At 43.4% G+C, this 14,193-nt stretch overlaps 1 protein-coding gene across 2 annotated transcripts in view; it reads left to right on the plus strand.

Annotated features, from left to right (window-relative positions):
• CORO6 (coronin 6) overlaps positions 1-14,193 on the plus strand; it is a 97,244-nt gene that overhangs the window by 21,727 nt on the left and 61,324 nt on the right. The window lies entirely within an intron of this gene.

Genomic DNA, 14,193 nt, shown 5'->3' on the forward strand with positions numbered 1-14,193 from the left:
TTCACATGCGCATAAACGTGCATGCCAAAACTTCCATCGGTGAAGGGGCTGAATTCAGCCCGCTACAAACGGGTCTGAATCGGCCCACATATACGAACACTACTCGTTTGCAAGATGAAAGAGTCCAAATCCATACCTCAACTTTTTACATTTGCCGTAATACCCTATAGTGACGTCACATTGTGTACTGTGGTCACAGGTAGGGATATTCTCACAGTAACAGAATAACTGGGTCAGTATTTACAAGAGGTAAAAATGATTTATTACATAAAACAATTATTCATTCAGCCTTTCACCATATATAGGTGCTGTGGTGGCGTAGTGATAAATAGCAAAGGGTCCCAGGCCATCATTTGGTACCACCACAGTAAACATGGATGCCCAGAAGGACTGTTAATGAACAGCCCTCTTGTGTCAAAAGCATTTGGGTTATTTGGGAAATGTATGTACTGTAAGAATATCCTATTGGATTAGGTACCAACCCTATCATCTACCCTACCTTATATCACATGTTTAGAAGGTGGTGTTCTTCTTCCTTTTGTAAGTTGGTGGATGCTTTTACAACTTCATCTGACTTCACTTTTGGGCCTGATTCAGACCAGGTCAGTGATCAGCAAAGAGGTCTGCAAGTAGACAGCCACCGCCAGACAGAAAGAAAACCAACCTTGTGTAAATTTTTAAAGGAATTGAAAATGGATCTCTATTCGCTATCCACCGGCAAATCCATGTGCAATTCACGGGCCATCAAATTATTTTTCAAGTCTGGGCAAATGTAAGTCTGACCCTTCCACAACTCAGATACTGTGACAGATACAGGCTGATTGAGGCCAGGGCATAGGTCACAGACCATCTCTTAAAACGCCTGGGCACGCCTGTGTTTGTTTCTGACACTCCAAAAAAATGGCAGGTTACCACCTGCAAACGCTGACTTCCTGTCAGTCAACCACTGGCCGCTTTGCGTTGACAATCCAACTTAATTTCTATCACTATTCGGGCTTACGCATGTGCACTGTGTACAGTATGCATCCGCAGTCATTCAATAATCACTAGATCTCTGAATTCGCTGATCAGCAATCAACTCAGAATCAGGCCCTTTGTACTGCCAATAATCTTAAATGGTTGCCATGTAGAATTGTGGGGCATGAGACAGAGAATGGCATTATTGTTAGCCCTTTTCCCTACTGTACAATGCAAGCAGTTATGTTTTTTGAAGCTCCAGACTGCCTACTTCACTGGGTAATTAGTGGGATTAGGGAAACTGGTCTTCCTCAGGTCTGGGAGAGATCCCTAAATTTGGGAGTCTCATAAATTCTGAGTATGTCTAAAATTCTTCAGTCTTAAAATCAAAGATGGATTCATAGTCCAGATTTTCCAAGGAAACAACAGTGATATCAACACCGAATACACTTGAATAAGCCTTGTTGATATTTCCTTCAATATCACACCCTGTCCTTGTGCCACTGCTCCTTCTGTAATAACTATAATAAGCTACCTCATGTTATTTGTATATGCTGTTTTATCAAATGAAAAATGTGGTTGTATGACAAGTCATTTCTATGCTCTCTTGTTTTTTTTTTGTGTGGAATCAACAAATGGACAAAGTTTTAAATGTATATTTCATACCAAAGTTGTATAAATTATATTTTATGTAAAGTATTGAAGCATCAGGTCAATAGTGTGTAGAAGAGCATGCGTCTGGTGCAATTCAATTCTGTTTCCCAAACACTGATTGGTTCAGAATTGGATCCTTGTGGAAAATGGGATAAACTGATTTGTTCAGTACAAGGATGTTCCATTATCAATGGGTAAATTGTTTAACAAAGCAAATCCCTAACTTAAATCTTGTCTCTTGGTACAGTAGGGCTATCTAATACTTATACAACTTATGCTGGCCATACATCAGACCAACATTCATCCAACTAGTTGGTTGGTTGGACTGAAAGTCTGGTAATGTATGGGAGCAAATAACAATCATCAATTCGCTCAAAAAGCTATCAGGGCCGGATTAAGCCTTCGGGGACCCCTCTTCATCTTGTGCAAACTGCACGGAAAAATATTACACTGTCAAAACACAGATTAAAGTATAAACTTAAAGTCCATAGAGTCGCTAAAATAGCAGATAAAGGCAAGTGACAATATTAAACAGCAAAGCCTTGCATGTAGATCATACATATGTATAATGTCACTGACTAGTTCAAATAAACTAGGAAGCAAGGCAGAGGTGTTGGGTTGCAGGTACCCTTTCTGGCGAAGATGGGGCGGCCGTGATTTGGTACATTTTAAAATGCTGTAAAACCCCCGAAAATGGGGGTTTTACCACATTTTTACCTTAGTATGGGACATACTAAGGTAAAAATGTGGTAAAACCCCCATTTTCAGTAAACTGTAAGATAACTTTACCAAACTGGGGTAGTACATAAGGGCAGTGTGTGTCAGAAGGAAGTAGTCCTAATATGTGATGCCTGGTAATCAGGATTGATCTAATCATGCAAAAGCAATTTCTGGTTAAATAGAATTTTTCATGGTTGGCTAAAATTTGTAATGTCCAATGTCCTTGGTAGATCTATTAAAGTGATAGAACAAATCCCATATGAGACATAACACTATTAAACACTGATTTATAGAGCCACAAACAATCTTCCCTTGAAAATGTAATTACTCGTATCAGTATATTTAATGCTTAATAACCTGTAGTCAATCACTGCTGTATCATTTGATTGATTTAGATAGAGATTGGATCATCTTCATATTCATTTATTATTTATTATTTTGTAGCTCTATATAGAATGCTTTCATTCAATTACTCCAAAATCCATCTCTCAAAACAACACATTTCGCTACCAACCTTGAAACATATTTTTATTGTAATGTTATTGTGGATGCAGCATACAAGTGTTGCCAATAGCAACCTATTAGAATGTACTTGACATTTATGTATTGTTACATTTTATTTATAAGGCACCACAAGTGGTTTGCAGTGCCGAACTATTTTGTACAGTCTAAAACAGTGATAGACTACCAGGCAGATGTGGAACTACCATTGGTGCAGCAAGTGAATTGCACTGGGGCCCCTGAGGACAATGACTTACAGTATGGGCTCTTTGCAGATCATTTTGAGTAATGGATTAGTGATCCAGTGCAGAGAGCAGGGTGTGCCTCAATGCCTTAAGGACCTGCCCCTTTCTTTAGAGAGGCAGGGCTGACCTTGTGTGTGCCAGATTGTGGACTAAGGCCACCTATCAGCACTGATGATCACAGTCATACATGTACCCCTGTTACCCACTGTCTCTCCCTGTCACACTCTCACTGTTACCCACTGCCTCCTCCTATCACCCTCTGCCTTATGCTGTCACCCTCTGCCTCTCATTGCCTACCATTGACACCCTCTGACTCCCTAATACCCCTTTTACAATACAGACCTGGGTCGGACGGAAATGCGCCTCAAGCCTGGTCCATCCCGGGTAGTACCTGGGAACAAATTCCCAGGTACTACCCGGGATGGACCGGGCTTGAGACGCATTTCCACTGCACTGCTACCTAGGAAATTGCTGGGTCAGCTCCCTTCAAATTTAACCCATTGCGCAACACATGTAATACTTTTGTATAAACAGTTTGCCGTATAGCTGAGTCATTGGTTTATTAAAATATGTATAAAGTGCTCACAAACTTGTGCAAAGTGCACATAAAAATTTCTATGTTTCTATGTTTACAACCTGAGAAAAGTGTATTCGCTAGAATACTTTAGTGTAAATTGTTTACAGCACACCTAAGGAATTCATATACTATCTCAAGGTGTACGGTTAACCAAACTGTGTTCACAAGGCGACTTAACAGACCAGGGGCCGGATGTAATAGTGTCAGAGTTCAGCAGCCATGTGGGATCTATGGTGAAGTTGGAAGTTTTTGGAAAGGGGCAGTCATGTACAAGGCAAGTCATGTAGAGAAGCTATTACACCTGGCCCCAGCTGATATTATTCCAGCTGCCTATCCAACCTGGTCTGTTCAGCAGCCCTGTGGACACAGTTTGGGACCAGTTACATACACCCTATAATAAAAACAAAACAAAACATTAATTAGGAAAACATTACATAAATACAATACAAACTTTTAAGCCAATATAAAATAAACTGGTACTTTTTTATGGTAATTACGGTATACTGTAAACTCTGGGGAGGGTACGTAGCGGTGTTGGGCATTGTGGGGCACTGGTACCAGCAGTCATAGGTAGTAGCAGTGCTGGGGGTGTAGCCACTGGACACTCTATATTCAGGGTAATCTTGTTGTGGCTGGTTTTCAAAGGAAGTGCTAAGGTCGAAAGGAGTTGGACCTCTACTGAATTGCCCATATATCAATACTCCTGGTATGCTGCAAACTGTGGAGCATGTGGTGGATGCTGCGGATTATGTGGCGAGTGCGTATACCCATGAGCAGATGTCCGCTCCAAGAAGGCCAATTGTCTGTCCTGCATGTCTTTTATTTGCATCAAGTAAGACTGCTGCAGCTGACGCTATTCTCTAAAAACTTCTCCATCCAAGCATCCTCCTTGACCTGCATCTCCAAGTCCATTTCCCGTAGGTGTTCCACTACTACATATGAAGAAGCTCTTGCTGCTACCTTGGGACAGTTTGGTCTCTTCTTTCTTGGGGGCACGGTGTAAACTGCAATCATTATAGATAAAATAGCAGAGATTGTATACAGGGAAGTGTTAAGCAGCCCATACACGCTGCTATGAGTGCTGACCCGATGTGTGCTTTGAGGTGCGCGCTCCCGCGGCACCTCATCGCACAGTACAAAAAGTATGTGCTTGCACATACTTTTTGTACTTAGGTTTCATCACATTGCATCGCATTGCATGCACAACGGATGCACATGCAATGCAATGCAATGTGATCCGTGCTAGTACAGCACGGAAAGCACGCCCACAAAGCAGCGTGTATGGGCAGCTTTACTCTGCTCAAGCTCTCTACAATCTTTTGACCAGAATTTTGAAACAGAATTTGGTTATGACGCTATGGTAACCCCATCCATGCTTATAACATATTAGGATGCTGAAAATTCAAAATCTGGTGGTGCTCCCTTAGAGTTTAGACTATAACTGAAAAGAGGAAGAGGGAAAGAAACTCTTTTTGCTGGGGCACTGCTTATTTAAAGTCAAATAAATTCAAATAATAAAATATTTTAATACAGTGTTTGTCCTATGTGATATATGTTATGTGCGTCAATTTTAACAAGCAATATTAAAAGATGTTATTATTTGAATTTAAATAAGCAGTGCCCCAGCAAAAAGAGTTTCTTTTCCTCTTCCTCTTTTCAAAATAGCAGAGATGTTTGCATACATGTGCTTGTTGCCCTATCCCACCTGCACTCTAGCAGCCCTCTGCAACATATACTGTTTGGATATAAATGTAAAGAATTTGTTACTTACTATTTGACCGCAGTTGTAGTGTGTGCTTTTGGGGTGTCGGCTCCAAGCTTGCCTCGGACTCCCCCTCCACCATGGGCTGTGCGGTGTCACACAGGACAGATAAATCGAGTCCACTGCAGTTGTTGTCACCATCGTCTGATATCAGGAGTGGTGATGCTGGCCCCAACTGCAACGTTATCATGGACAACTGTGTGTCGGGTGACTACTGGCTACTCTCCATCTGGCTGGCCAATGAGGATGACAGTGCCACTGGATTCAAAATCGATGTGTTACCGAATGCACTACAGCACAATTCGTAATGGACCTGGTCGACGCGTGCATCACCACTCTTCTTCCTGTTCTGGTCCTGTACTTTGGTGAACTGCCTTTTAAGGCCTTTTAATTTGTTCAGCACTTGGTGGTGAGTGCGGTGTATTCCCCAAGACCACCGCATCTGAGAGATATTTTGGTATACAACCATATCTTTTACGGTACCAGTCACCTGCCGCTTGTTTCCTCCTCCATCCGAATAAGCAGCAGCTCCTTTATTTCTGCAATTGGTGGGAGTGCCGGTCATGCTGCTGGATAAAGTGCTGCTCAAACTGAATAGCAGTGTGTGCTAGAGCAGCCTGTGGTGCTGTAAGGACAGTAGCAAGTGTCCTCTAGAGTGGCATGTGTTGCTGCAGGGGACATGCAGTAGGAGAGACATGCAGGAGACATGTAACAAACGCTGTTCTCCCTATCATATGCTCTATGTGAGGGACACAGAGTGATAACATCACTCACCAGCGCCCCAGAAGCTCCAATCAGCGCTGTTTTTCACTGCCCCTGTACCTGGTAGCATCCTTGGTCCAACCAGGTAACTACCTGGATAGAAGTCCTGGGTCATTGGACCTGGGATATTTAGCAAGGATGCATTTCCATTAGCAAAAAAACAAACAAAAAAAAACGGGTCAACACGTGTCCCAGTGAAATATCCCAGGATATTTTTGCTAGTGGAAAAGGTGTATAAGTCTATGTCATACTGTATCTCCTCCTGCTTTACTCTGTCACCCACTGCTGTGCAGTATATTGTGACCTTGCACCTGGGCTCACCACTCACAACTTCCACCTTTGCAACCAGGTGCCACTTTGGGTTGCCCTTTAACCTTCAAAAAGGCTGCACTTATCATCTCAATTGCAAGTTAATTTGATGTTGGTATTTAATCAAGGAAAGAAATACCTAACTGTAAATACAATATAGTTTTACAAGCTATATCATAGCAAGAAGAAGCTGGGGGTTACAAATGAATGCTTAGAGGGCCCATCACTGGACTAGAAAGAATTGGCTAAATTCTGATTGGCTGTTATTAGTTGTTTTGGGGTCTGATAAATCTTTTCTTTATTCTTTACTGTTATGGAACTAACTTTAATAGTCCTGTTGTTGCCCAGTATTAAGTATTTGTAGGTAGAGGCGTCACAAGGCGAGTGTGTCAAATGCACCCAGATGTCACCGTGCCTGGGGATGGCAACCAAATCCCGACTCCTTCAAAGTGACATGGAGCTGGACTAGGCACTGTGACATTCTCTTGTAGCCCCTGGCTCCTGTTATGGAGGAGATGCCAGAAGTGCAGCCAGTGTCTACAAGGGCAGATATATATAACAGGGGCTTCCCGCAAGGCTAGACTGTAATAGGCTCAATGCTAATAAACATCCGCTCATCAAGATACCACACCTCTTTATTAACCACAGGCGCAATAAGAATTTTGGTACTGCTTTCCTAGCACGGCGCCCACGATCTAGATTGTATGTGTGGGGCTGATATCTCAAGCATCTCATGCATCTTATGTGTTTGTGCGGAATAAGATGCATGAGATAATGCAATCGACGAGATTGACGAGATTTTTACATTGCAAGCATCTCATGCATCTTATGTGTTTGTGCGGCATAAGATGCATGAGATGATGCAATCGACGCAATCGACGAGATGGCCCCCCCATTGTTAACGCCACCCTATTATTGACGCCAACCCAAAGCGTGGCGAGCGCAGCGAGCCCGCGAGGGGCGACGGTACACGTCCTCAGACCTTTTCATACCCTCACTATCCACGTCGGCGTGGAGTTGACTTTATATAGTGTGGCGAGCGCAGCGAGCCACCAAGCCCGAAGCGTGGCCAGCGCAGCGAGCCCCGCGAGGGGAAGCGGAATACATGTAAAGTAGTCCGCGTCCCCTCGCCACGCTTCGGGCTCGCTGCGCTAGCCGACGTGGATAGTGGGGGTATGAAAAGGTCGGAGGACGCGTACCGCCGCCCCTCGCGGGCTCACTGCGCTCGACACGCTTTGGCTTTGATAGTGCTGGTGGCGTTAACAATGGTTATTGGGGGCTCACGATTTTTTATCTCATGGATCTCATGGATCTCATGCATCTTATGGATGCATAAGATGCATGAGATTAAAAAATCGGGTCCATCGCGTTGATTGTATGCCTTAAGTACCTTAAACTTAAGGCATACAATCAATGAGACGGGCGCCGTGCTAGGAAAGCAGTACCAGAATTTTTATTGCACTCATTGTCACCAAACCCGGTGCTGTCTCTGCTTTAGGGATAGAACAATACTTTATGGCTGGGCATATTTTTTGGGGAGTTAGGAAACAACAATGCCATTCTATCCTTTTAGAGCATCTTTTCTGCTATTCAGATATTCTTCACATCAGGGGTAGCCAAACCAGTCCTCGTGATCTACCAACGGTCCATGTATTCCAAATCGCCTAGCTGGTGCACAGCCGTAGTTATTACTAACTGTCACATTTTCAAACATGATGCATTTATTCCTACTATAGATCCACAGGTGGCCTGAAGTACATGAACTGCCGGTAGATCTTGAGGACAGGTTTGGCCACCCCTGCTTCACATGGATCAGACCCAGAGGGCCCCACATCTCTTGTTTCAATAGATAAATAATGTAATATATAGTATAAATGATAGCTAGAATCTAATTGGTTGGTATGGTCAACGTTACCACTTGCCCTATTTACAAGGTTTAATACAATTATTTTATACAATAAGAATATAACATGAATGCTTTTATACAATGACGCAAGTCATTCAGTAGCTTGTTTTCACCACTGTATTAAAAGTACTCTAATAATATACATTGAATAGATAATAGAGATAGTCAAGACATTTTCAATTAAGGTTTAGCATTATTATATATAATTTTTGGGGGATGATTCTGTAATTTTCTATTTTCTAGTCAAGGACATGTGGTTTTCTGTGCGGAATAATCTGATCTCTGTAAGAACTAGAAGGATTCATTGTAACTAAATAATACCCGTGTTGCCCTATCTTGCAGTATATTATTTACTTGTGCATCTATGATCCTATTAGTGAAGAAAAGAAAAACCATTGGTTTCATCTTCTGCTATGAGGTCAGATTTTAAGGACACCCATCGGGCAGTGAAATACTGCATATAAATTGTATTCGTGTTTTTTATCTTAGAAAAAAATTCTGCATTAGATTTTTTCTTGTAGTTAACCCCCTCACTGCATACGAGTAGGACTCATTATCCACATTTATAGTAAAACTGGGGATGAAGTCCGGAGAGGACAACAAAATGTGGGGGGGCGGGGACAAGGCTGCCGTATCAAAGCCCTGCCCCCAATCCACACAAACGCCACGATTCGCGGGTCCGGGAGTAGGGGGCTGGGCTAAAATGACACAAAATTGCGCGATTCACTCCCTGCCATTCCGGGAGGGTTGGCAAGTATGGTCCTGGAGCAACCCCAAAATGTAACTATTTATTCAGTTTCAGATGGCCAGCAAGCAGAAGTTTCTGGCCAGCTAGTGTATAATTGAGTGAAAGTGCTGTGTGGTGTAAGGGACCTTATATACTTTATACAAGCATTAAAATGTATACTTTTTATTGTGCTATGCAAACACAACTTTTATTCCTAAAGCCCCCTCCCCCTTTGGGTACTGGCAGTGTTCCGCGGCGAGGGGGGAAGCCAGTTGGGAGTCCACCCGGCCTGAAGGGAATAGATGCTCTCAGCTACACAGAGGGTGAAAAACGGTGGGCGTGGTCCGATGGTGTCCTCATTTGTATAGACCATGTCCTCATTTGCATATGACACTCCCCTTTTTGGGTGTGCCGGTCCACCACACAAGTGTCCCTCTTCTGCAGATTAAGAAGTTGGGAGGTATGCTATATGATATATTGCATGCAATCTCAGCCAAGCGTGCCTGGCTTGGCTGCGATCCTGCAGATTGTTACTGCAGCAGCTCTGACCCGCATGCTCCTGCAGAGGTGCCGATTTTATGTTTTGGCTGGTGAGTGCTCAAGAAAGAGGGCTGCCACCTAACTGTCTTTGGTGCAGTGACTGGTCGCTCCCTGCTGTATTTTTGGCCAATGGGCTGCTGGGGCTAGCTGTCACAGTGCCCACTTCCACGCGGATGGAAGTCTTCTATGGTTGGGCTGTGCTGCTCCTCGATGGAGGTGTTGCCCACCTTGAAGGAGCTCAGGATGACTATTCGGTAGCAGTTCTTGGCTGAGCTATCAAGCCATTGGGGCACATCTTCTTGATCATGGTGGTCAGCCTGTCTCTGACTGTGCAGGGGCAGTGTTACTGAGCAGCATAGGTACAGCTAGGAGAGAGCAAACTGGAAGCTCTGCTATTAGTGCTGGGACCCGCCCCCTTTCTATGTTAAGCACATACAGATCTCTGCCACAGCCAGCAGCACTCACACTGGGGATAGGAGAGAGCAGCACTGAGTATCTGCTATATGAGAGCACAGAACTAGTGTACAGGCTCTACCCCCTCCCTGCCTGCACGGCAAGTTCACTCAGTATGGGTGGGTCCGCGGTGCTGCATGACGCCATGATGCTTCACACACATTTTCTGGGGCCCATCCACGCTGTTTGTGCTCATCATTTTCCCGGGCCCAAGCACCCACTGGTCGCAGAACCATGCATCGCATCGAACTTGCTGTCCAATACATGCAATTTGGGCGCTTTTTATGCGACTGATTGTTGCAATCGCATAAAAACTGACCAAATTGCATCCAAATTACCTAGTGTATAGCTTAACATCTGCTAATGGGATACCTGTTGGGACTTTCAGTCCACTAGAGCTGAAAAGATGGATTATAGAGCTGCTTAAATGGTGGTCAGTTATTCTCTATGTACTCACAAGTTATTGCCACAGCACAACATGTAGCAGTGAGAATTAGGGGGGCATACTGCAGCCTGTCAGAGTCAGGGGCCATATTGTTGAAATTATTGGTACCCCATAAGCTACAAATGCTAATGGCATCTAAATTATGGGGTGTTTTTTTATATATATTGTTAAAGCACAGCTATTAGTGCCAAGCTCTAAAAAGCTGTGCCTTAGCACTATAAATAAATAGGCCCCATAGAGAGTGTGTTTCCATGCACAGTAACATTGAGGTTGGAGAGCTGCCACTAATCTGCCGTTTGTAAAAATATAATCATCGGATGTGTGTCAGTGATCCTTAATCATTTCCATGCATGAGTGAGCTGGCACTACATATCTGTGCCTTCTCATGGTGTGTACACATGGTGAGATTCCCTTGCTATTCGACTTAGGAGTCAAGTGCTTTGCAATCTTTGCTATCTCTGTACTTTTTACATACAATTCATACAATCTGCATTAGATTTGCACTATATAGTCACTGCTGCTCTGTCTATCTGGGTTCCGATTTGTGCTGTCGCTGGAGCGCGCATCGGAATCACAAGGTAAAAATCCTGTGCGATCTGCATACGATCTGCATGTGATTTTGACTATATGGTCAAAATCTAATATCAAATCTCACCGTAACACAGCAGTACTTCTCAGACAGTCACACGTGTGACACCATTAGAGCATCCCCTGTTGCTCATTTATTACATTCTTTTTTATTTCTCCAGAATATGACATAGGCAGGAACTGCAGGATATATATCTAGTAAGGACATTCCAAAACCTTTCTTGTTTAAATAAAAAGTGACTGCTCTGATACAGAGATTTGTTACCTTTATCAAGTTTTAAATTTTAGAGTAAGTCAGGGTTGCCGACTTTCAAATTCTCCTCTCCGGGAGAAGCCCGGAGAGGAGACTTTCATTACCCGTCCGGGGGCGGGTCTTGACTGTGACGTCATTAAGCCTCGCCCCCATTACGGGAAATAGTCTAAATAACTGATCTCCATGGAGGGGGCGGGGCTAAAATGACACGGGTGTGTCATTTTAGCTCCGCCCCTCCTCTGAGACCCGCGCATTGCGGCATTTAAATGCCGAGATCGGGGGGCTCAGTGGGGGTCCCCCTGATTCCGGGAGGGTTGCCCACCCTTCCGGGGGGCCGGGAGGGGGACCCGAATTTCGGGAGACTCCCGGTAACTCCGGGAGGGTCGGCAACCCTGGAGTAAGTATCTTGTATATACCACAAACCAGGAAGCAGAGCTCCTTTATCACTAGATTCATAAATATGTATACAGTAATAGAAATCTATCTTGAAATGCACTCACATCCAACATGAATATCCATGTCTAACAAAAACGTCACAGTATTCTCTCCTGAGTCTTATTTTGTTGTAAGTGTCCCCAACCTTAAGATCAATGGTACATGCACCTGTTGCGCCAACAATTTATCAATAGTTTTATCTTGCACATTACTTATATAACAAAATGTTTTTTTTTGTTTTGTTTTTAATTAATGTGAAAGGCACACCTTTCTCTGGGCGAGAAAAAATCTCTTCCCATTAACCTACAACATTTTTTTAAGGCATCATTAACGTGATCACATCCGGTGGACTTCCGGGAAGACATTGTGGTGGACTTCTGGACAACAACAATGGTAACTCAATTTATGGTTCACTTCCCCATGGGCATCAGACAAGTCTTTCTAGATGTTTTAATTGCTGACCTGTTGAACCGGACCTGCTCTTGGAGGACTTCTTTAAATAGGGGAAAATCTCTGCTTAGAATAAGCAAATATATTCTTTCATCTGAGGAACATTGATGGTTGGTCAGACCTGATGATAATCGATGGACTGTGCATGCGTACAGCTCATAGTACACATGAGTGAGGCCATCCTGTGATGTTTGTGGGTGGTAAATGCCCTTTTTCTGGGCGTATCAGGTAAAACACAGGGGTGCCATGGCATTTGAAGTCATGTGATGTCATCTCTGGCCCCTATCAGCCTGTTTTTATCACAGGCTAGGGGGTCAGATTCCCCCTTTGCTGGATGTGATACCCATATGTTTATGCAAAGGAAGAGACGGAGCAGATCCAAATGACTGCCATACCTGGGTGACAAAAATTCTAGTTTCTCCAGAGACAAAGGTACTTTGAAGCATTTTCTGATTCCATTCTGACTACTGCCATCTGGAGAGGGGCTATTAACTGTACACAGAATCTCCATGAACTTGTCTGGGGTTGAGCTCTCAGCTTTGTGGCACCAACTCTATGGATCTCGCTTTCCTGCACAGTTGGAGAGGCCTCCATTCTAGAGGCCCGATTCAGACCTGATCGCACTGCTGAGAATTTGCATGGCGGCCGATTATTGCTGAACTGCGCATTCGTATAGGTCTTGTTTTTTTTGTGCTGTAAAAACAAATGTAAAGCACCCATTGGTAGAAAAGTACTGTATAAATAGTACATTTTTATTACATACATTCTCATAAATTACTGGGGTTTTTTTTGGTGTCATACACCACCCAAAGGGCATGTCTAGTTCCATATATGGAGAGATTGTGAAAAGAGATTGTGAATGTAGCACCTAGAAGCGTGGGTGTGTACTGCCACATCTGAGAGGAATTTTTAAAATTACTTATATACAGGGCTATTTTTCAGTAGGCTCCAGCAGGAACTGAGGCCCTTATTCTAGTTCATTTTTTGTGACAAAATATTTCTTAGTTGGACAAAACCATGTGCACTGCAGGTGAGGCAGGTGTTACTTGTGCATAGATAATTAGATTTGGGTGGGGTTTTACACCTGCCTCACCTGCAGTGCACATGGTTTTGTCCATCTAAGAAATATTTTGTCAGAAAGAGTGAACTAGAATAAGGGCCTCAGTTCCTGCTGGAGCCTGCTGAAAAATAGCCCTGCTTATATACAAATATAGATGAGTCCCAAAGCAGTTAGTAAGAGCTACTATACTTGGTAAAGTGCTGGGAAATGGCGCTGATGATTCAATGTAAATGTATCTGTCTCTCATTCCTTTTTTCCCCAAAAATGTAACAGTGTAATGTGGGCTAGGTGAAATGAGGGAGATTGCTAGACTAATGAGGGAGAGAGGGAGATTGCTGCTATTTGAGGGAGTCTCCTGCAGAATGCAGGATGGAAGGCAACTATGATATACGCAGGTCTCTGGAAATATGGCACCCACCATTTTGGTTGCAATTTATGATGCAAATGCAGAGCCCGACACAGGACTCCGGAAAGTTAAATATTAAAACTTGGAAGAAACTGACACAACAATACAGCATATGTGTCCTCAAAATGATCCTGGTGACTGTTGATTCATTTAAAATAAAGCAAGTTGGAAAATAAGTTCAAATGATGACTGCCGTCTCCTATGTGGGAGGTTATATTGCAGCCACGATAATGAGACCCAGTGATCCAGCAGCTCAGTTTGTGTCGGAAAGACTGGATCTCATCCAACTTGGCCACATATGTATCCACGAGCCTTGTGCGGTCACATTTTGATAGAATTGTGTAGATGAGCCCCAAATCAGTTAGTAAGAGCTAATACACTTGGTAAAATGCTGGGAAATGGCGCTGATGATTCAATGTAAATGTATCTATATCTCATTCTTT

The sequence above is a fragment of the Crinia signifera genome, chromosome 2, assembly GCF_055691185.1.
Source record: "Crinia signifera chromosome 2, ASM5569118v1, whole genome shotgun sequence".
Lineage (NCBI taxonomy): Eukaryota > Metazoa > Chordata > Amphibia > Anura > Myobatrachidae > Crinia > Crinia signifera.